Here is a 24249-nt window from a genome sequence, read left to right as displayed (position 1 = left end):
TTCATCAATGTGGGACACAGAGTTCTGAAATAAAAACATACACATGTTTCAGCAAAGAGACAAAACGTCCTAATATATAGGCATTCAAAGGGATTTGTAACTGTCCATTGAACTGTTCAAAATAAGAATGTAAATTTTTCAAGAATATGAATAAATCAATATGCCAAGGATATGCTACAATATAAAAACTGCATCCGTTTAATAAAGAATCCACTAGTAGAGAGAATTAAGAATTAAGGTAACAAGAAGCGAGAAAAGATCCAGATATACCTCAGTGGGAGAAGAGACAAAAGTAGGATTAGGATGGAAAGTGTCCACAAAGAACAATCTAGATGTGTGTTCACATAGGCCCGAGACCCACATATAAGGAAAGACACCATCATTCAAACAATGACAAAGGACATAGTTTCCTGCATGCCAAATTAATGGATCCAGAAATAGGTGGAAACAACCTCTATGGTCTCATACCATTCAAAAGTAGAGGAGCCCTTGTATAGTCACAAGATATGAAATATTCCACACAGGGCCAGAAGAGGGTTAGGCCTCACCGAGGGTACTTCAATGGACGATGTCTAAAAGGAAATAACAGAGGTTAAACAGCGTGGCTATATCTCGGGAGTTAGGCCCTTTTATAGTGTCCCCCAGCGGGAATAATCAGGGGACCGGAGCATAGATACTTACCAAGCATCTTCAAAGCATACCGCCGCAGCACGGGTTCATCTAATGTTTTATCTAGGGAACGGGTCCCCAGGAACGTCAAGGGATGGAAGGAGGCGGGGACGCGTCGGCCTTCAAATGGATCCAAAGATGAGGATTTCAAAGTTCTAAATAGAAAAACGAAGGCATAATCTAAGCTAGATCCAACCCGACAAGGGTCAGGTAATGCTGTGATATAATACAACAAGACGAAACCCCTCGTATTTTAAGGAGCCAAGGAATACAAAGCAATGGGGGGACATAAACATATTTACACAAATGAGGTATGAACGCCACGGTGCCCATAAGTAGCATCACCCAAATGATTACTAGGTAAGTTGGAGCCCACGCTTCCTTTAAAAACGTTCACCGCCCGTTAACCCAGTTAGGAAAGCACAACCAGATATGGACGTATGGGCCAAAAGGGGAAGAGCATAACTGCCAAAAGCCGATAAACCTTAAGCGGTCACACTAGTGGCTGGCGGTTCACAAAAAAGAAAAAACAATCAAGGTTATTGTTAGCCTAACCAATAACCGAGTAATAAGGACCCCTCAATAAGGTCTCAGAGGTAGATAGAACCCAATGCTGATCTATGTCCCACACACGATGGCCACGTGGAGAGACAGAGCGACTCCCCAAGAACAAGCTCTCACCTTGCATCGGAACGTCATGCTCCTCGGGGAAAATTGTACAGCTGCACTAGACCGTAGCCAAATTCCTCTCGAAGGGAGGGCTGAGGGAACACTGCACCGATCGAGGTACCCAAGAAATATAGAGAAGAATGTACAGGATGATGCACGAACGTGACGACCAACGGAAGGGTCGTCTCCATAGAAAGCGGACTCCCCGGGTAGGTTTTGGCGCCCATTCTCATTGACGCCTCTTTTAACTGAGTCTAGAAAGAAGATCCAAAAAAAACGGGTTTTTTTTCGTACAGTCGCCGGATTCATACCAAGTGGCACGGATATCTTCTCAAGTATGGACCACCTAGAGGGGGGCGTGGCTAACAGCATGCCGTGTTAGACGTGTGGTCCGGGAGCTCCCGGCCGACGAGGTCAAAATCCGACTTTAAACACTGCCACAGATCACCAAACCGCCAAATTACTTGTGGCGGGCAGTCCAGAAGCAAGTCCTCGAGACAGCGGGAGGTTTTGACGACCCCGGAGCCCCAAAACTCGGAGTTAGTAGCGGCGGCCGGCGGACGACCCAGCGAACCAACATGGCGGCCCCGCAGTGAGCTCAGTGTCCGGGAGGCAGAGGAGAGCGCCACGGATCCTATGTCACCGACCCAGCGACGGCTCAACCCTGCGGCGCCTGGATACCGGGGTAACACACACAGCGTACCCGTTAACAACACTCGGGGGCGGTGAAAGTTACGAACACCACTACTGCACGGCGGCATACCATAACTTCACCTCTCAAAGACTAACAGCACGGCAAACAACTCTGGTAGCCGCGGAACTAACCTACGCTATCGGCGGTACTAGCCGGGACACCCCTGGAGGATAGCCGCGATCACCTGGCGGCGGAAGTAGCGCCCAGAGGGAGGAGAGGAACAGTAACGCCAGGCCCAGCCAGGACCAGGGGGGGGAAGGGGAAAAGACCGCCACCGTACCACTAGCAAGATGGGTCGTACACCCCTATCTCCTCGCAATTCCGACCCACCTCAACAATAATGGGGAAGAAAGACCCGCCGCCCAGGTCACTGAAACAAGGCCCTATGGACAATTTTGCGGCACCACAGCAGGTCAGAGGGAACCCGGACGCACCATCTGAGGGCCCCGTCGATACTGGGATTCTGCTCGCAACGATACAGGCGTCAAGAACGGACATTCAAGAATCACGGGCGGCGTTGGAGGTCAAGATCGGCGAGGTGGGATCGGAAGTCACTCTCCTGCGCCAAGACTTCAGAAACCTCTCGGCCAGAGTGACGGAAACAGAATCTCGCATAGGAGAAGCGGATCACTACGGTCCGGAAGGAGATGGCAGAACTCCAAGCATCGCACCCACAACTGCTGTGGAAGGTGGACGATGCAGAAAATAGGGCACGCCGCAACAACCTGCGATTTGTAGGTTTTCGTGAAGGAATTGAGGGGACCAATATGTCGGCGTTCCTGCATACTTGGCTCAAGGAAACCTTCCCAGGGGCACACTTCTCGACGTGCTTCGTGATTGAAATAGCCCACAGAGCACTGCTGGCGAAACCTCCGGAGGGTGCGAGACCTAGACCGGTAATCGCACGCTTCCTCAACTTTGCAGATAGGGACTTGATCTTGAGGGAAGCCAGGAAACTAGGAGAAATCAGGCTGGAGAACACTAACATCATGATCTTCCCAGACTACAGCCAGGAGGTGTAGAAACAGAGGCGCTCCTTTGACTCGGTAAAGACTAAACTCAGATCCATGAACATAACTTACATGCTGCTCTTCCCGGCAAAGCTCAAAGTCATATACAAAGACAAAGCAATCTTCTTTAACCACCCGGAGGACGCATGGCAGTGGCTCGAGGAGAGGCCGATCTTCAATGGCAGGGAAACGGCTGGTCGCGAGGAACTGGACAAAGTTGTTAGAGAAAAGACACAATGGGGCCTGCCCAAACAACAAAGAAGGAAATCCAAAAGGACATTCACCCACACCGCAGGGACCCCGTACCGTGCACACGCATCTGCAGGAGGCAGAAGGGGGAGATCGGAATCTCCGGGGGCCTCCAGCACAGCTGATCGGCGACTGCGGGGAGATCACAAACAGACCTGCTCGGAAGGAGACGACGAAGACGGTATTGAACTCAGAGACTCGGAAACCGAAGCAGACGACCTGACCAGTCATCAGAGTTCTGTCCACCCCCTAGTGACTGAGATACACAACCTGGAGCAGGAGAACTCCGACAAGTTGAGTGGGGCAGACACCTCGACTCAAGATTCGCACTCTTGAATGCATCTGAAGTGGACTAATGGTAACGTCGGCCGGGAAGACGACGGCACGCAAGTTGTCACTACCCCTTTGCTTCTTTCCTCTTTTTTTATATATTTCTTTGGGTTTCTGTTGATAGTTTAAGGCGTTTCTTTAAGGTTTCACATTCTGGTCACGGTCGCGCCTGGGCGCGACACCCGGCAAAAGTACTGTACTACATCCTGCCGGGGTGGGAACAGTGAGACATAACTGAAAACTGGGAGGGAGAGGGTGGGCGACAGACCGACTCCTACTGAAAGCTCGGCCCTCAGGGGGGATGAGACTGGAAGGGGAGGGAGGTGGGGAGGGGGGGATGCAGGGGGGGAAGTTTTCAAAAAGTTGGGGCAGGGGGGGGCGGCCACGATCGTACGAGCTGAAGCACCAATATTGGCACATATCCTGGATGTCCGCGGAACGCAAGAACCACTCCACACCATGGCAGGTATACTAACTGACCCACCACAGGAGGGCAGGGGGGTGTCACTCCTCACATGGAATGTAAACGGCCTGGGTTCTAGAATAAAGAGGGGGCTGGTAAACGCATATATCAAGAGGGTGGCCCCGGACTTTGTCCTCCTACAAGAGACACACCTCAGAGGTGAGAAATGTGCGTTTATAGCAAGAGGGAGATACACGGTTTTGGCACACGCAGGCTATACTACTGATTCGAGGGGAGTTGCTGTGCTGATAAATAAATCATTCCCGTTCAATACGACACGCACATGGATAGACCCGCAGGGCACTTACGCTGGGGTACAGGGAATATGGCAAAGGCAAACATACACAGGGATCTCGGTATATGCCCCGCCGAAACTTCAGGCGCGGACACTCAAAGCGATCGCTTCCATCCTTATAGACACTGCAGACACGTTCCAAATAGTGGGTGGCGACTTTAACGACGTAATGTCGGAGGAGTTAGACCGTACAGGGCCAACTCGCAGGGGGGGGGGGGCGCCAACAGCACTGTCGCAACACATGACCAACCTGGGTTTCACGGACGTCTGGCGGTGGCGCCACCCTACTCAAGAGGCATACTCCTTCTATTCTGGGGCACATAGAGTATTCTCCAGATTGGACTACATATTTATGGCTAGGCAATACCTCGCTGCAGGAGACGAGGTGGAGTATAAAGCGAGGGGAATCTCAGATCACTCGCCATTGTACGCAAAGGTGGGGTCAGTAAGGGGAAAGGGAGGCTCAGAGTGGCGTCTGGCAGCCTGGGATCTCCAAAAGCCGGAGATAGCACGGGGACTTAGGGCCGACATCCAAGTCTACGTGGCGGAGAACGAAGGCTCAGTCGACTCCGGGTCAACCTTCTGGGAGGCACTGAAACCGGTCCTCAGAGACAGGGCGCAGAGTAGGTTAAGGGCAGAACGGAGGAGCCAGATTGCAGAGACAACGGAACTAGAAACCACGATACTGCATTTAGAAGAGGAATACCAGGCACATAAGGAGGAGAATACCCTAAGACGACTGTTAGACAAACAGCGGGAATATAGGGAGATAGTTTCTAATGAGGCACGGACACAATCCCTGGCAACACTACATCGGTTGTACGACATAGGGGACAAGTCGGGCAAACTCCTAGCCTGGTTAAGCAGGAAGGAAAGGGCAGCAAGATGGGTGGAACAGATTAGAAAGTTAGACGGAGACCTGGTGAATACTGAAAGGGAGATAGCTGACGCTTTTGCGTCCCACTATGCATGCTTCTACACAGCACAGGAACTCGGGACGGAGGAAGAGGCACTTCAATACATGGGGGAGGTTGACCTACCTACACTGACTGCCGATACCAGTTTAACGCTAGAGGCGGAAATCACACTCGACGAGATATTGGATGCCATAAATAAACTTAAAACGGTGAAAACACCAGGACCAAATGGGTTCCCGGCGGAATTTTTTAAGCGCACCTCAGATCTGTTGGCGCGCCACCTCAAAGCCCTGTACGCTGCTTCCTACCGGGAGGGCCGCCTACCACCAGACCTCAAACTGGCCACTATAGTCCCTATCCACAAACAGGGGAAGCCTAAGGACGATTGTGCCTCCTATCGCCCCATCTCCCTCCTAAACATGGAGGTGAAGATTCTAGCTACGGTCCTGGCGGTGCGTCTGAGATCGGTGCTCCCAGATCTCATACACGCGGACCAATCCGGATTCCTACCAGACAGAGCAACTAAGCTGAACCTTAGACGCACGCACAATTGGCTCCAAGAAGTTAAGGATAGAGAGGAACCCCACTGGTTTCTATCCTTGGACGCTGAAAAAGCGTTCGATGCAGTACACTGGCCCTTTCTCATGGCAGCACTACAGAGGTTCGGCTTGGGCCCAAAATTCCAGGGGTGGATAAGACTATTATATACTGCACCGAAAGCACGCGTCAGGGTGAATGGCCGATTATCCAGAGAGTTCCAGATCTCCAGGGGTACGAGACAGGGGTGTCCACTGTCCCCTCTCCTATTTACACTAACGATCGAGGTCCTGGCAGCCAGGGTCAGGCAAAACCCAGACATCAGCGGCTTCACATGGGACAAGTCAGGGGGAATACAAGAAAAAATATCATTGTACGCCGATGACGTCCTACTGTACATTACCAAACCCGAGAGCTCGATCCCGACGCTGTTCAGGGAACTGGAAGGCTTTGGAGCGAGGGCGGGTCACACCATCAATTGGAATAAGTCAGTTCTCTACGACCCACGGGGGGCTGACAACTGGGGGGCCATACCCGAGCAGCTGCTCACTACCGCAGACGGCTTTCAGCACCTGGGCGTATATATTACCCTAGATAGGGCACTTTCATTCCGCAAGAATGTAAAACGAGTAATGACGGACGCAATTGAAGACATGGCCAGATGGAGGCAACTGCCGCTCACCCTACTAGGCAGGGCGGCCATGTATAAGATTATTTCTCTCCCCAAGTTCCTCTATGCACTCCAGAATGAGTACTACCCACTCCCGGCCACCACACTCTCCAAAATACATGCGGACCTACGTTCATTCCTGTGGCTGGGGAAGCAACCACGAATTGCCCTCCAAACACTCCAACGGCACCAGTATAGTGGGGGGATCTCACTGCCTAACCTTGAGGCGTACTACCGGGCGGAACATCTGACCCCCATCAATGACTGGATACACACCCCAGCAGACCACCCGACTTATGCGCTAGAGAGGCATAAGTTGTCACCACATAATGTACATTACTACCTATACGGGGGAAAGGGGCGGAGGTCGCTCCTGCCGGCTACAACGATCACTCTGAGGGCGTGGACACGAGCCACGAAACGCATGGGCTGGGAGGGGAGACTGACACGTCAGACGCCGCTCTGGCAATGCCAATGGCTAACAGAAATAAAGAAATTGAAGGGATTCCAAAGGTGGGACGATATAGGAATTTCACAATACGGGATGTGGTGTACAGGGGTGAATTGAAATCATTTCACATGCTACAGACAGAATTTGGATTGCACTGTTCACAACTGTTTAAGCACACTCAGTTCGCTCATGCGTAGAGGGCCCAAAATGTCACACTAGCAGACATACCGGAATACGCACCACTAGAAGGTAGGCTTCTCCAGGAACAGATGGTCCATCAGGAGGTCTCCCTCACATATAAGACACTAACGAACCACATGTTGGGTGACCTATTGAAATTGAGAGGGATATGGGAGGCAGAGGTGGGGGAGATGGAAGACTTGGATTGGGAGATGGTCCTGATGCACCCCCGGGAGGTTGCGATTAAGTCACGGCTGCGGCTCATTCAACTGAATGTGCTCCATAGGACCTACTTCGATAGAGTGCGCCTCCTTAAGACCAGAAAAATAACTGACCCCAAGTGCCTCAGATGTCGGCAACAGCGAGGGGACTTCTATCACACCATATGGTCCTGCGACAAAATACAGGTATACTGGACACACATCTTAACGGAATTGGGAGAGGTCTTAGGTGTAGAGCTGGTACGAGACCCAAAGTTAGCTTTGCTGGGCATGACAATCGAGGTGGACCTGCCACGCCCGCAACTCATATTCCTAGTACTGGCACTAGTGGTGGCTAAGAGGGATATAGCGAAGTACTGGGGGGCCACAGAAACACCAGAGATAGAGTAATGGAGAAGGGGCCTGGATCTTTATATGGTAGCGGAGAGGGTGACATATAAGGCGAGGGGTTGCCCCAAGAAGTTCAGAAAGGTGTGGGCCAAATGGAGAGAATATCACGGGCTTGAAGTGGGACAGTAAGAGGCAATAAACTGGACAGTGTAAATAAAAGGTTGGACTGAGACCTAACATGACCCCGTAAGGACATGATTACGGGAATTAAGAAGCGACGATGGGCTGCTGAAGAGATGTGCAACGTACTGTGCTAAGAAATACTGTTGGGAAGAGGGGGGTAGGAGGGCGGGACTCGGGATATAGTGATCAATGACTACACATTAAGGTGCTTGGAAAGATACGATGTGGCAAGCTACAAGTTGGGGAATGTTTTCTTGGTTCTACAGACCACAGTTGGGTGGGGAGGGGGGGGGGATAAAAATACAAAAATGCAGGGATCAGCCATGACACGACAAGCCCGAATGGAGGAGTGTGCAAAATGCAACTGGGAATGATCAAAGCTGCGCCGCCCGGCCTCCGGGATGTGGGCTGAAGGGCCGTGTGACAAGATATAATTTGTGAATAGCCTCGGGGGTTGAACGGTGATACTGTTTTTTAGGGCTGATGATATTTGTGTACTCCCTGCAACAAAAATAAAGTTAAAAAAAAAAAAAGTATGGACCACCTAAGTTCTTTATCCGAGTTATTCATCTCAAGCCAATGGGTCACCAATGGAGCACCAGGTCTCTGGTTTCGAATGTTGGATCTGTGTTCTCCAATTCTAAGGCGGACCTCCCGTCCAGTTTCGCCTTTGTACGGGAGGTCATAAGGGCACATAATGATATAGATAACATTGGCCGTACGGCAGTTAGACATTCTTGTCAATGAGATAGTGCGAGTGGGGGTCTTAATCACCTCTCCAGTGAGCGCATTAGGAAAAACTTGACAGTTTCCACATCGGTGGTTACCAGTAACTGGAGCCAGGCCACATATCGAAGTTTGGTTGGGTCCTGGGGATTCCTGTAATTTCCCTCTGACTAAGAAGTTCTTTAGGCTATTATTCCTTCTAAAAGCGAAGATAGGTTTAGGGAAATGATCCTTCTCATTGTCCAAATTGAGAAGGTACCAACAGGAATTAATGGTCTGTCTAAGCTTGAGGTTCAAGTTAGAATGTCTGGTCACACAAAACATTAGATGAACCCGTGCTGCGGCGGTATGCTTTGAAGATGCTTGGTAAGTATCTATGCTCCGGCCCCCTGATTATTCCCGCTGGGGGACACTATAAAAGGGCCTAACTCCCGAGATATAGCCACGCTGTTTAACCTCCGTTATTTCCTTTTAGACATCGCCCATTGAAGTACCCTCGGTGAGGCCTAACCCTCTTCTGGCCCTGTGAGGAATATTTCATATCTTGTGACTATACAAGGGCTCCTCTACTTTTGAATGGTATGAGACCATAGAGGTTGTTTCCACCTATTTCTGGATCCATTAATTTGGCATGCGGGAAACTATGTCCTTTGTCATTGTTTGAATGATGGTGTCTTTCCTTATATTTTGGCGTTTTTTCTCTTGGGGATATTTTGTCTGATCCGTTTTCCATCTCCCCAAGAACTTATGTCCATTCTGTAAAACATAGATCAGCCAGTTGCTGTTATGTACTGTGATATGTTGTGTGCATGTGGTATGGAATGTATGTTATTTTGGAATGTATGCTGAAATTAAAGGTATGTTTGAGATTGGTGTGTGGGACTGTTTATGATTAAATTAGGTTTTGAATTTTATGGATGAATTTTCTACATTGATTGTATCTATATTATTGAATAATTATATTATGTAATAAAATGTGTACAATTGTATCCTGTTTCCTTTCTGCTTTCTGTTGTCTGGAGCTGTTTGGGATTATCCAATGACCTCGGTTTGAGGCTCTAAATAAAATAACTGGGCAGGTCCCCCTTTTCTATCGGGCCGCTTGCTGTGATGCCACGTGCGATGTCACGCACTATGATGTCACTCGCCATGAGGTCACTTGAATACTGTCTAACTTGATTAGTCACCCTCTTCTGTGTTATTAAGGACGTGTGCCCTAAATAAACAAGACTACAAGTACCAGCATTAAAAAACAGAACATCACGGTAAAGTTGCCAGTCTAATGTTACGTTACAGCATTTTAATATAGTAGTGTCTGCGGTATTCAGCATGTCTTCGTTTGTACAGTTTTCGCAGATGGAGACATATACTGGAAGCAATTAAACTGGAAGGATGCTTAGAAATCCATTTAGTGTGCTTAAAAATACGATTTGACGAGGTTTCGCAAATAGCCAATGAATTATTCACATCAAGTTTTTTTTAATTGTTTTGATATTCTGCATGCTCTCAAAACATGCATTGGAAGGCAATGTCCCACAGATAAAGTGGTCTTCGAACTACTGTTTTTGTTTGTTTGTAGGCTTATTGAGAGATTGGCCTATTTTATTATATTTATAGCGCTGGGCACCCGGGATGATTTCATAGCGCTCATAGTTAGTTAAACTGTAAATCACTGGTTCTCTATGCTTGCAGCACCAACTAAGTCGCCATACATTTTCCAAAGTTGCTCATGATTCGGGTGCAATTAGTAATCGCGTTCTATACATTAATAACACTCACCTGCTGTCGGGGAGGTGCGCTCTCTCAGCCCATTCGTTCCTCCGCCACCATCCGTGCAGTCCAGCTGAGGGACGTCCGTGTTCACTATCTTAACCCGCTGCAGCACAGGACTCTGCCCTGTCCAGGGGTTGGAGTGTGGGCGTGGCCCGGGGGTCAGAAGTCACACGCAGCAGTGCTGGGCGGACATTCAGCTTTTCTGCACGTGCAGCGCGTGGCCATCTTGAGTTAGTAAACATGTACAACGCGCATTTCTGTGCAATGTTTGTCACGCCGTAGGGACGCTCCAAACAGACATTTCAGTAAAAATATATATATATATATTAATATGTTTACACCCTAATGTCGATGCGTCCAAAACAGTCAAATTACTTATTAAGCTGTGTTTATGCAGTTTTGTTTGGTTTTCGAGTAAGTGCTTTAAATTAAAAAAAAATAAGTACAGGTACTCACCAAAAGATGCGTTAACTGTGGAGGGGAGTGTGGGGAGGGTAAGGGCGGAGCAAGGGGCGGGGCTAAGGTTTCAACCTTTCCAAGCTTTAAAAGCAAGAAATCTGCATGCATTGTTGCAAAGTCTAAGTATCTGTCCAATAGTTATAACACTAACAACTATTTATACAGTATTTACTACAAATGTTTATGACTATCAAAAGTAACATTCTTTCATAGCAACTTTAAAAACATTATAGTTCAAATGTACTTCTTGTCCTGTGCATTCACCTCCTTGACGCATGCTTATAACTCACTAACTAAACTATACGACAAGGAATTTAACTTGTGACCTGCAGGTAATACAAGGATCTCTGCAATAAAAACCGTGACCAAAGGAGTAAGGTTTAGACTGTAAGCGCCACAACATTGTCCTCACGTCAGCAGCATACGTAGACAGTTGTGCCACAGAGCCTGGAGTGGACTTTCGTCGCCAAGCGCGTTGCATGCACTGCTACTCTTGAAACATCACGTTTGCAAAGGGCAGTTTGTTTTAATTACAACAATGATTGCCAATAGTCGGTGATATCTCTTCTGCTTTAATGAATTTGCTCTTTTAGACGGGGGCTTAAACTATTTAGTTATTGTTGCAGAATTTAAGTAAAATCAGCACATTTTCGACACAGAACTGCAGAAATCTCCCACAATCAAACGAATTTCCACTGATTGTTGTCCCATTCCAGTTAGCACTGTTTTCGATATTGAATTCTGAGAGCAAAGAGGACAATGTTGTGTGTGTCTTTGTTTATGGCCGGATTACGCACCAATAATCTTTATTACACTGGAGCCAAACTGAAGCCATACTCTTCGTCATCCCACTTCCAGAGTTCTCACATTTTTCTTAGGCGCGAGATCTAATTTGCATATAATGGCGTCACATGAATAGATTTCACACACCCCTTGACATAGATGTCTTCACAAGAAGCCACACCTGTAAAGGGTACAACATGTAAAAATACATGGAAAATGAATAGACACCAAAACATTGCTGAAGTAGGAACACAGAGAACGCTGCACTGAACATGTGCACATCTGGCACCGCTGGCAGACTGGCACTGCTCCCGCCCACGTCTGAGGCGTGCACCTACCAGCTCTTTTCCCCTTCAATCAATCTATCAGGGTTTTGTAGAGCACACTACTCACCCGTGAGGGTCTCACAGCACTGAGGGGGGCGTGTGGGTGTGAGAAGCTCCGTTGGGGTCATTCAAAGAGCCAGGTTATGAGGTCCTTTCTGAATTGGTGCAGTGCCAGTGGGGGCCCTTGTCTCTAGCCCCGGTTCGGTCTGTCTGCGGTGTCCTTACCTCGCATTCAAGTTGGTGGTTCACAGACTACTGTACCTTGTAAGCTACAAGGGGGGATGGGGTTGTCAAATCCCTAGCAGGATAGGCTGGAAAGTCATGCCCTTGGGGCTCAGTTCCTTGAGAAAAATCACACTGAGAAGGTCATTCATGGGGGAGACCTTCTTACTTTACTCATTAAGGCTGAATGTCCTTTTTAAATGTAACTGCATTATTAATGGACTAAACACCTTTGAAGAATGAAACACTGCAAGATATCAGGTTATTAGATGTGAGGCCCTCGAAGGTAACAGGTCCACCACTGTCTCCTGACTGATATCCAGACACCCCACTGTAGCACTTGACTCTCTCAGGGTAGCGAAGCAGAGCAGTTCAAGGGCTACTCAGGGGATGTGGTGTGGGCCAGTAATCTCCTTTCACTAGCAAGCAATAACAACACCCATCAAATGATTGCCTAGTTAGAGCTTTTTATGTGAAAAAGGAAAAGTACATTCATTGCCGTCACTACTAAGTAGTTTGCATTCATTTACAAATATAAGGTAGATGTAAATATCTTTGGTGACATTAACCCCAAAATCACCCCCTCATACGAGACAGAAGATGATATAAAGAGGTGCATTCATTTTCAATAAAGCATTGCAATGTTCATCAACAAAATTGTCAAAAAAGCTTTTGTATTCAAACCAACATTAAACGTGTTACAGTCTTCCTAAGACCACTTCAGGCCCCATCATGCAGCCATTGGACCAACCACTGGGCGTCCCTTCACTCCAGAGCTAATAAGCAACAAGCCCCAGCTCTGGAAATGCTTAAAAAATGTTGATATGTGCTCCTGGGTGACTTATCTTGTAACCTGAGGGACACAGGGTGAAGCCATTAAAATCATACTTAGGGGGGACTGCTGTACACCACTGCTTAAAATGGAAAAACAGAACTGAAGGTGCTCAGTATCAGAGTACCTGCTTGTTTCTGAGAAGTGCTTGTACTCTCCAATTAAACGTATTAGGTTTTTCTTGAGACGTGCAGGTAGGTCAAAATAAAAAAGTGCTGGTACTCAGTACCGGCCCATTTAAAGCCCTGCTGTACACCCTGTAGCTCCTCACAACACCATGAAGTAAGTTGGTGGTACCTCTACCACTCCTTGGGACACCACAAGGTGAGAAACAGTATGAAAAGAAGCAGTTGCAGGGGATTATGCTGTGCTCCAGCTGAACCAGTAAATATTTTAACAGTGGGCTTAGCTACTCTTTCCAAGTTAGCGGCCTAGCACCATGTTTTATTTTCATGCCACGCTTTTTATGGCCTTTTTTCCTTCTTTTAAATGGGTGCTTGGCGGTGTCTAGTCTTACCTGGGACACCCACACACAGTCAGGGCAACTGATGGCACCCGGGGGAGCCCAAGGGTCCCGCTGGCTTCCTGCATTCAGCAGGACCTGGTCTTGCACGTGAGTTCCTCCAGCCCGCCCTGTCCCTGGCCGGGAGCGAAGAGAGTATACCTGCTATCATGCCAGGGGGGGGGGTCTGCAAGCAGGGTGCGCTTGCCAGTCTTCTGGGTCATGAGCATGGGGTCCTAGGACCCTGCCCTTCACTCGCCGGGCTACCATACAATCCACATTCCTTTTGCGTCCAGACCTGGTGGATGGACTCTCCTGGGCCAAAAGAGGCACTGGGTAGGGCATCCCCATGCATGCCTCTTTCCGCAATATTTAATTAATTAAAGTTGCACCGAACCCTGGGCACTGGCTTACCAAGGGGATATTTCCACACTTTGAAGTGCCACATGCTTGATTTCTCTGGAAAGGTAAAATCTTTAAGGCTGCATAACACGGCCCGTTAGATTGATTTTCTTGATCTTGGGCTCACTGCACTCCTGGAGTGAGCTCTAGCCTCTAGAAGCACTTTCAGCATGCCGCTTTGTCTCTGAGGGTCCACAAGCTGCGGGGAGGTGGTTTTACTGGCTTCCTGCACCAGTCTTCTCCTCTAGCAGTCAGCAGAGCACCCTACTGCCCACACTCCCAAGCCCAGAGCCTCCTAACTTTCTTTCAGGGCAATTAGGGTGGCAGCTGAGTCCAGACCTTCACCCACCTGGTCTTCAAAAGGCATACAGGAGTCAATGCCACTGGCCGTAGAGGGATCCATCTAGTCCTGGAGGTCAGATGAATGCAAAGTCCATGAGGGACATTAGGTGACTTCTACTTCCAGCTGTCTCAAGAGAAAGGGACCCCCTGCTTTGATGCAATTCCTAGGGTAGGCTAATAATAGTGAAAAAGAACCCCCGGCAACCTCAAACTTTCAATTTTAGTTCATACATACATGCATCTACACATAAAAATGTATGGCCCAGAGAGTGTATCCCATAATTTTCATGTTTTTTTATTGTCAATCAATAGAAATGCACAAAATATCATTACTTCACAATTGACGAACAATATCCTGGACATCATTATTGCCTGGCACATACATTTAAAAAATCCACCCGTTAAAACAACATTCACCTTCACTAGCATACCATCAATCCTAAATGTATAATTCTTACACACCAACATCTGAATGCTAAAACTTTTTTTTTACATCCACATTTACTTCCTACTAGGTCTTATATATTTTTTTAATGTATACAATAATTTCTTTTCACGTTGACACAATCTTCAATGTTTTAATCAAGGTTTGAAAGACAATTAATACATCATCTGCTAGTCATTCATTTCCATTTTTCACACTAGCTGTGGCTTATGTTAACTAATTTCATCTTTAGATTTTGTTTTTCAGTTGCGCTGTGGCTTGTATTTACTATCTCCTCAACAAGCCTTTTGGTGTGAAATGCCTTCTTCAGGAATACCACTTCATGATCATCTAGACCTCTATATTTTTAAGTTGACCATTGGGTCTTCATGAGGATGCCAAAGCATCTATAATCAACAGTGGAAGGAACCTCAGGAGGTATACTATACTTCCTGGCTCAATGAAAGGTAGGTACTGTGAAAAACACACGTGTCTTTATGTAAATACTTTTCTTAGAAGCTTGGACATCTGGAATTGGCCTTACACTCTGCGTGTTGCCCTTAATGTCTGCCTTTCTGCCAGTGGCGTAACGAAACATGAGGGGGCCCCCTGCAAACTACATGGAGGGGGCCCCCCTCCCATCCTCCATGCCTGTCTAGAGCTCTCAGGCCAGCGACCCGCTATACTGCAGGGGATGCGGGCGATTGTTACGCCACTGTCACCAATGCAGCCGTTAATAGTAACACTGAATGGTGGAGTTAAAGGTTGGGCTTAGTCTGCCAGCAGGCTGTCATAGGTGGTGGTCCATTCATTACAGGGTCCCTGCCATCAGTAGGCCGGGGAAGTTTGCCCAATTTTAGGTGGGTTTCCTGATGCAGACTCCTGTCATGATATACAACATCGGGCCCACTCATCGTTTAGTTTTGACAAAAGTGCATTCACTGCTCCTTCCCGTTTCCATTTTAAAACATTGGACAAAGCGACAATGCAGTATTTCAAAAGCAGATATAACTACAAAGAGCACATTTTGATAATACATTTTTATTTTTATTAGACAATAGCAATCTTAAGAGGCACTGCATAGCTTCATACACACTTTGACCCCAATTCCATCACAGTCTCTCTCTCTCTGTCAGTCAGTATCTCTCTTTCAGTCAGTCAGTCTATCTCTCTCTGTCATTCAGTCTCTCTTAGTCAGTCACTCAGTCAGTCAGTCTCTCTCTCTCTCTCTCTCTCTCTGTCTCTCTCTGTCAGTCTGTCAGTCAGTCCCTCTCTGTCAGTCAGTCTCTCTCTCTGTCAGTCAGTCTATCACTCTCTGTCATTCAGTCTCTCTCAGTCAGTCTCTCTCAGTCAGTCAGTCAGTCAGTCAGTCTCTCGCTCTCTATTTGTCTGTCAGTCAGTCTCTGTCAGTCTCTCTCTGTCAGTCTCTCTCAGTCGGTCTCTCTCAGTCGGTCTCTCTCAGTCGGTCTCTCTCAGTCGGTCTCTCTCAGTCGGTCTCTCTTAGTCGGTCTCTCTCTGTCAGTCAGTCAGTCTCTCTCTCTGTCAGTCTCAGTCTCTCTCTCTGTCAGTCAGTCTCTCTCTCTCAGTCAGTCTCTCTCAATCAGTCTCTCTCAGTCTGTCAGTTTCTCTCTCTTAGTCAGTCTCTCTCTCTGTCAGTCAGTCTCTCTCTCGGTCAGTCAGTCAGTCTCTCTCTCTCTGTTAGTCAGTCTCTCTTTCTCTGTCAGTCTCTCAGTCTCTTTCTCTCTCTGTCAGTCAGTCTCCCTCTCTGTCAGTCAATCTCTCTCTCAGTCAGCCAGTCTCTCTCTCTCCCAGTCAGTCTCTCTCTCTCCCAGTCAGTCAGTCTCTCTCAGTCAGTCAGTCTCTCTCAGTCAGTCATTCTCTCTTTACCCCAGTCAGTCAGTCTCTCTCTCGCTCGGTCAGTCAGTCTCTGTCAGTCAGACTCTCTCACTCAGTCACTCTCTCTTTCAGTCAGTCTCTCTCTGTCAGTCTCTCTCCAAGTCAGTCTCTCTCTGTCAGTCTCTCTCTGTCAGTCTCTCTGACAGTCAATCAGTCTATCTCTCTGTCAGTCAGTCTCTGCCTCTCTCTCTCAGTCTCTCTTTCTCAGTCAGTTTCTCTCTACCTTAGTCAGTCTCTGTCAGTCAGTCAGTCTCACTCTCAATCAGTCTCTCTCTCTCTGTCAGTCAGTCACTCTCTCTCTCTCTCAGTCAGTTTCTCAGTCAGTCAGTCAGTCTCTACTCTCTCTCCATTCTCTCTCTCAACTCTGTCCACTCTATCTCTACTGTCTTTCTCTCCACGGTCTCTCCTCTGTCTCTCTCTCCACTTTCTCTCTCCACTCTCTCACTATCTCTCTCTCCACTGTCTCTCTCCACTCTCTCACTATCTCTCTCTCCACTGTCTCTCTCCACTCTCTCACTATCTCTCTCTCCACTGTCTCCCTCCACTGTCTCCCTCCACTGTCTCCTTCCACTGTCTCCCTCTACTCCCTCTCTCTCCACCCTCTCCCCCTTCTCTCTCTCTCTACTTTCTCTCCACTCTCTCTCCACTCTCTCTCTCCACTCACTCTCTCCACTCACTCTCTCCACTCACTCTCTCCACTCACTCTCTCCACTCACTCTCTCCACTCACTCTCTCCACTCACTCTCTCTCCACCCACTCTCTCTCTGCTGTCTCCCTCCACTGTCTCTCTCTCCACTGTCTCTCTCTCCACTGTCTCTCTCTCCACTGTCTCTCTCTACTCTCCACTCTCTCTCTCTACTCTCCACTCTCTCCCCACTCTCTCTCCACTCTCTGTCTCTCTCTCCACTCTCTCCCTCTCTCCACTCTCTCTCTCCACTCTCTCTCTCTCTCCACTCTCTCTCTCCACTCTCTCTCTCTCTCTCTCTCCACACTCTCTCTCTCTCTCCACACTCTCTCTCTCCACTCTCTCTCTCTCTCCACTCTCCACTCTATCTCTCTCCATTCTCTCTCTCTCCCCCCTCTCTCTCTCTCCACTCGCTCTCTCCACTCGCTCTCTCCACTCGCTCTCTCCACTCGCTCTCTCCACTCGCTCTCTCCACTCGCTCTCTCCACTCTCTCTCTCCACTCTCTCACTATCTCTCTCTCCACTGTCTCCCTCCACTGTCTCCCTCCACTGTCTCCCTCCACTGTCTCCTTCCACTGTCTCCCTCTACTCCCTCTCCACCCTCTCCCCCTTCTCTCTCTCTACTTTCTCTCCACTCTCTCTCCACTCTCTCTCTCCACTCTCTCTCTCTCTCTCCACTCTCTCTCTCTCTCCACTCTCTCCCTCTCTCCACTCTCTCTCTCTCCACTCTCTCCAGTGTCTCTCCATGCTCTCTCCACTCTCTCTCCACTCTCTTTCTCTCCACTGTCTATCTCCACTCTCTCTCCACTATCTACTCTCTCTCCACTGTCTCTCTCCACTCTCTCTCTCTCTCTCTAGCCACTCTCTCTCTCCACTGTTTCTCTCCACTGTTTCTCTCCACTGTTTCTCTCCACTCTCTCTCTCTCCACTCTCCCGCACAAAGTAGTGTGCGTTCCATGGGTGTCCGCAGAAATGTTTCCAGGGGGGGGCACATTTTTAACTTCATCACCATCCCCCTTGCACCCTTCTCTCCTCTGCCTTGCACCCTTCTTGCCCTCCCTCTTGCACCTTTTCCCCCCTCCCCCTTGTATCCTTCTCCCCCTCCCCTTGTACCCTAGTCCACCTCCACCTTGAACCCTTTTCTACCTTGCACCATTCTCCCTCTGCCTTGCACCCGTCTCCCCTCTGCCTTGCACCCGTCTCCCCCTCCGCCTTGCACCCTTCTCTACCTTGCACCCTTCTCCTCTCTTCCTTGCACCCTTCTCCCCTCTGCCTTGCACCCTTCTCCCCTCTGCCATGCACTCTTCTCCCCCTCCGCCTTGCACCCTTCTCTACCTTGCACCCTTCTCCTCTCTTCCTTGCACCCTTCTCCTCTCTGCCTTGCACCCTTCTCCCCTCTGCCTTGCACCCTTCTCCCCCTCCACCTTGCACCCTTCTCCCCCTCCCCCTTGCATCCTTCTCCCCCTCCCCTTGTACGTTCCATGGGTGTCCGCAGAAATGTTTCCAGGGGGGGCACATTTTTAACTTCATCACCATCCCCCTTGCACCCTTCTCTCCTCTGCCTTGCACCCTTCTTGCCCTCCCTCTTGCACCTTTTCCCCTCCCCCTTGTATCCTTCTCCCCCTCCCCTTGTACCCTAGTCCACCTCCACCTTGAACCCTTTTCTACCTTGCACCATTCTCCCTCTGCCTTGCACCCTTCTCCCCTCTGCCTTGCACCCTTCTCCCCTCTGCCTTGCACCCGTCTCCCCCTCCGCCTTGCACCCTTCTCTACCTTGCACCCTTCTCCTCTCTTCCTTGCACCCTTCTCCCCTCTGCCTTGCACCCTTCTCCCCTCTGCCATGCACTCTTCTCCCCCTCCGCCTTGCACCCTTCTCTACCTTGCACCCTTCTCCTCTCTTCCTTGCACCCTTCTCCTCTCTGCCTTGCACCCTTCTCCCCTCTGCCTTGCACCCTTCTCCCCCTCCACCTTGCACCCTTCTCCCCCTCCCCCTTGCATCCTTCTCCCCCTCCCCTTGTACGTTCCATGGGTGTCCGCAGAAATGTTTCCAGGGGGGGGCACATTTTTAACTTCGTCACCATCCCCCTTGCACCCTTCTCTCCTCTGCCTTGCACCCTTCTTGCCCTCCCTCTTGCACCTTTTCCCCCTCCCCTTGTACCCTAGTCCACCTCCACCTTGAACCCTTTTCTACCTTGCACCATTCTCCCTCTGCCTTGCACCCTTCTCCCCTCTGCTTTGCACCCTTCTCCCCCTCCACCTTGCACCCTTCTCCCCCTCCGCCTTGCACCCTTCTCTACCTTGCATCCTTTTCCTCTCTGCCTTGCACCCTTCTCCCCCTCCGCCTTGCACCCTTCTCCTCTCTGCCTTGCACCCTTCTCCCCTCTGTCTTGCACCCTTCTCCCCTTTGCCTTGCACCCTTCTCCCCTTTGCCTTGCACCCTTCTACCCTTTGCCTTGCACCCTTCTACCCTTTGCCTTGCACCCTTCTCCCCTCTGCCTTGCACCCGTCTCCCCCTCCGCCTTGCACCCTTCTCTACCTTGCACCCTTCTCCTCTCTTCCTTGCACCCTTCTCCCCTCTGCCTTGCACCCTTCTCCCCTCTGCCATGCACTCTTCTCCCCCTCCGCCTTGCACCCTTCTCTACCTTGCACCCTTCTCCTCTCTTCCTTGCACCCTTCTCCCCCTCCACCTTGCACTCTTCTCCCCCTCCGCCTTGCACCCTTCTCTATCTTGCACCCTTCTCCTCTCTTCCTTGCACCCTTCTCCTCTCTGCCTTGCACCCTTCTCCCCTCTGCCTTGCACCCTTCTCCCCTCCGCCTTGCACCCTTCTCCCCTCCGCCTTGCACCCTTCTCTTCTCTGCCTTGCACCCTTCTCCCCTCTACCCTGCACCCTTCTCGCCCTCCGCCTTGCACCCTTCTCTACCTTGCACCCTTCTCCTCTCTTCCTTGCACCCTTCTCCTCTTTGCCTTGCACCCTTCTCTGCCTTGCACACTTCACCCCTCCGCCTTGCACCCTTCTCCCCTCCACCTTGCACCCTTCTCCCCTCTGCCTTGCACCCTTCTCCCCTCTGCCTTACACCCTTCTCCCCTCCGCCTTGCACCCTTCTCTACCTTGCATCCCTCTCCCCCTCTGCCTTGCACCCTTTTCCCCCTCTGCCTTGCACCCTTCTCGGCCCCCCTCCTCCCCTCCTGCGGATGCCCATGGTGTGTTCTAACAAGAGGGCTTACCTGAGGGCACCATTTTGCTGCCTCATCCCTTCTCATGTGAGCTTTGCTGTGGAGAATGCTCTCTCTGGGGGCCCCGACTCCCACCCTTGTCAGGGCCCCGAGCACTGCGCTGTGCTGTCTCCTGCTCTTGCTCTCTGAGGCCCCCACCCCATCCTTGTCCCGGTCTCTTCTCTTCTCTTGTGGGGTGGGCTTTGCTTATGGAGGGGAGAGCGTTGGGGCCGGGCTCTGAGCTGCCTCAGAGGGGAAGTGGAGAGTGCTGTCTCTGGGGCCCCCACCCCACCCCACCCCATCCTTGTCCCGGTCTCTTCTCTTCTCTTGTGGGGTGGGCTTTGCTTATGGAGGGGAGAGCGTTGGGGCCGGGCTCTGAGCTGCCTCAGAGGGGAAGTGGAGAGTGCTGTCTCTGGGGCCCCCACCCCACCCCACCCCATCCTTGTCCCTGTCTCTTCTCTTCTCTTGTGGGATGGGGCCCCCAGCCCATCCTTGTCCCTGTCTCTTCTCGGGTGGGGCCTGTCCCTGTCTCTTCTCTTGTGGGATGGGGCCCCCACCCCATCCTTGTCCCTGTCTCTTCTCTTGTGGGATGGGGCCCCCACCCAATCCTTGTCCCTGTCTCTTCTCGGGTGGGGCCTGTCCCTGTCTCTTCCCTTGTGGGATGGGGCACCCACCCCATCCTTGTCCCTGTCTCTTCTCTTCTCTTGTCGGGTGGGGCCCCCACCCAATCCTTGTCCCTGTCTCTTCTCGGTGGGGGCCTGTCCCTGTCTCTTCTCTTGTGGGATGGGGCCCCCACCCCATCCTTGTCCCTGTCTCTTCTCTTCTCTTCTCTTGTGGGGTGGGGCCCCCACCCAATCCTTGTCCCTGTCTCTTCTCGGTGGGGGCCTGTCCCTGTCTCTTCTCTTGTGGGATGGGGCCCCCACCCCATCCTTGTCCCTGTCTCTTCTCTTCTCTTGTGGGGTGGGGCCCCCACCCAATCCTTGTCCCTGTCTCTTCTCGGTGGGGGCCTGTCCCTGTCTCTTCTCTTGTGGGATGGGGCACCCACCCCATCTTGTCCCTGTCTCTTCTCTTGTGGGGTGGGCCGGGCCCCCACCCAATCCTTGTCCTTGTCTCTTCTCTTCTCTTGTGGGGTGGGGCCCCCACCCCCTCCGTGTCCCTGTCTCTTCTCTTGTGGGGTGGGCTTTGCTTATCGAGAGGAGAGAGTGGGGGCCGGGCTCTGTGCTGCCTCAGAGGAGCAGTGGAGACTGCTGTCTCTGGGGCCTGTCCTTGTCCCGGGCCTGCCTCCCGCTCTGACTGAAGAGAAACAATGTTGATACTTTGTTTCTCTTTAGTCAGAGGGAGGGGGTGAGGGGAACGGAGCAGGCTGCACCTGCTTCAGACACAGAGGGAGAGAGGCTTGCTTCAGCGCAGGCCTCTCTCACAGCCCTCAGAAGAGCTGAGGGGGCCGGGCCCCCTGGGGGCCCCCTTCATTAACTGTAGAGAGTGAGGCCCCCCCCGCACTGCGGGGTCTGCGGGGGCGTTTGTTACGCCCCTGCTTTCTGCTCTGACAAAGGTGATCGGTTTGTGAACTCAGAACCGCTTACTCCTTTCCACAGTTAACGGAATTGGGAACACTATACTTGGGCAGCGCTCTCACTTTATTCCTCCTTCCCTTGGTAACAGGAAGTGATGCATGAAGCGAAAAGAGCACAGGGCAGCAAGAGGAACCATGGAAGGGAGTAAGCGGTTCTGAGTTATTGTTTAAACTGGATGGAGTTAGTTAATATAAGCCACAGCTAAGTGAACAAGCATTTGCAATGCAATGGTCTCGGCATCATTAAAGGTAGAGCTATTGGCATTGCTCATGACATTTTTTTTTCTTTAAATCAAAAATAAAACTCTGCCCTCACCACTCTGCACTCACCACTCTGCACTCACCACCACTCTGCACTCACCACTCACCACTCTGCACTCACCACCACTCTGCACTCACCACCACTCTGCACTCACCACCACTCTGCACTCACCACCACTCTGCACTCACCACCACTCTGCACTCACCACTCTGCACTCACCACCACTCTGCACTCACCACCACTCTGCACTCACCACCACTCTGCCCTCACCACCACTCTGCACTCACCACCACTCTGCACTCACCACTCTGCACTCACCACTCACCACTCTGCACTCACCACTCTGCACTCACCACTCTGCACTCACCACTCTGCACTCACCACTCACCACTCTGCACTCACCACTCACCACTCTGCACTCACCACCACTCTGCACTCACCACCACTCTGCACTCACCACCACTCTGCACTCACCACCACTCTGCACTCACCACCACTCTGCACTCACCACTCTGCACTCACCACTCTGCACTCACCACTCTGCACTCACCACTCTGCACTCACCACTCTGCACTCTGCACTCACCACTCTGCACCACTCACCACTCTGCACTCACATCTCTGCACTCACATCTCTGCACCACTCACCACTCTGCACTCACCACTCTGCACTCACCACTCTGCACTCACCACTCTGCACTCACCACTCTGCACTCACCACTCTGCACTCACCACCACTCTGCACTCACCACCACTCTGCACTCACCACCACTCTGCACTCACCACCACTCTGCACTCACCACCACTCTGCACTCACCACCACTCTGCACTCACCACCACTCTGCCCTCACCACTCTGCCCTCACCACTCTGCCCTCACCACTCTGCCCTCACCACTCTGCCCTCACCACTCCGCCCTCACCACTCTGCCCTCACCACTCTGCCCTCACCACGCACCACCACCAAGCATTGACAAACCCAATACCTTATGTAGACGAGACCTATTGGCTTTTGCAATGCTTGTTTTTAACTCTGTGGTCGCGTCCTTCTGAATATGTTTGAATATAAACGTTCACATTCTATCGCACGTTGGCTTGAGGGCTGTTGGAATTCACTGTATGCTTTAATCCAAAATGTTGATGCGGGTTCAACGAGAGAGAGACAGAATTTGGCAGTACGGCAAGCGATTTTCTTGCATGAGTTCAATCAATGGGTGATGTAAACAAAGCGTCTTTCATCAGTGTCCATTTTGAGAACTAACAGCGAATCCCTGGAACGTTGCCTGTGTTGTATTTGTGTTGTGCAAAAGGGGATGATTGCATACTCAACCATTCATAATTTAAACATGTAAATTGTTGGCAGATGAAACACGGGTGCATACAACTGCTGAGCTTTGCTTAGCAAGGAGTTATGGTAACTTTGTTCTTAGAATGAAGTAGGAGCAGGATGCTCCGGGCAGAATTGTAAGCATTAATTTAAATCCTGTTTAAACACCGTTAGGTGAGGGCTTGGAAAACTTATTAATCAGCTATTGAATACAATTGCATTTATGGTATTTATTGCATTTCATTGAACTCGCGGCCGCCCCAGAAGTCAGGCACGGTCGCCTGTGACGGGGGCGGGGCCACGTTCACACCAGAAGAGGAGGCAGGCGGAGTCGTAGCGTCTCGCGGCCCGGGGCTCTTGTGAGCGGTGTAGAGCCCCGGGGCCGCGCCAGCAGGAGGTTGGGCGCCGCGTGCTGAGGTAAGGTAAGTTCCAAAAGGCTGGAGCGCGATTGGTGCACTTGTGTGTGTGTATGCTCGTGTGTGTGTGTGTATGTATGTGTGCGACGGTGACGGCGGGGGAGGGGGGGCCTCGGTGCACTTGTGTGTGTGCGCGCGTGTGTGTATGAGTCAGGGGTGGTGTCTCTGTATGTATGTATGTGCGTGCGTGCATGGGCGCGTGTGTGTGTGTATGCGCATG

The 24249-nt window shown here is 50.6% G+C and overlaps 1 protein-coding gene across 2 annotated transcripts in view; it reads right to left on the bottom strand.

The window, feature by feature from the left end:
* LOC147678386 (uncharacterized) overlaps positions 1-10491 on the bottom strand; it is a 138551-nt gene extending 128060 nt beyond the window's left edge. For both annotated transcript variants that reach the window (XM_086945982.1, XM_086945981.1), the window contains exon 1: positions 10374-10491. The gene's annotated coding sequence lies outside the window, so the exon portion shown is untranslated. The remainder of the gene's footprint in view (positions 1-10373) is intronic.
* Between the last annotated feature and the right edge of the window lie 13758 nt (positions 10492-24249).

Source organism: Lissotriton vulgaris, chromosome 12 (assembly GCF_964263255.1).
Source record: "Lissotriton vulgaris chromosome 12, aLisVul1.2, whole genome shotgun sequence".
NCBI lineage: Eukaryota > Metazoa > Chordata > Amphibia > Caudata > Salamandridae > Lissotriton > Lissotriton vulgaris.
The sequence above is the reverse complement of the archived record's forward strand: the minus strand, read 5'-3'. Positions and strand labels throughout refer to the sequence as shown.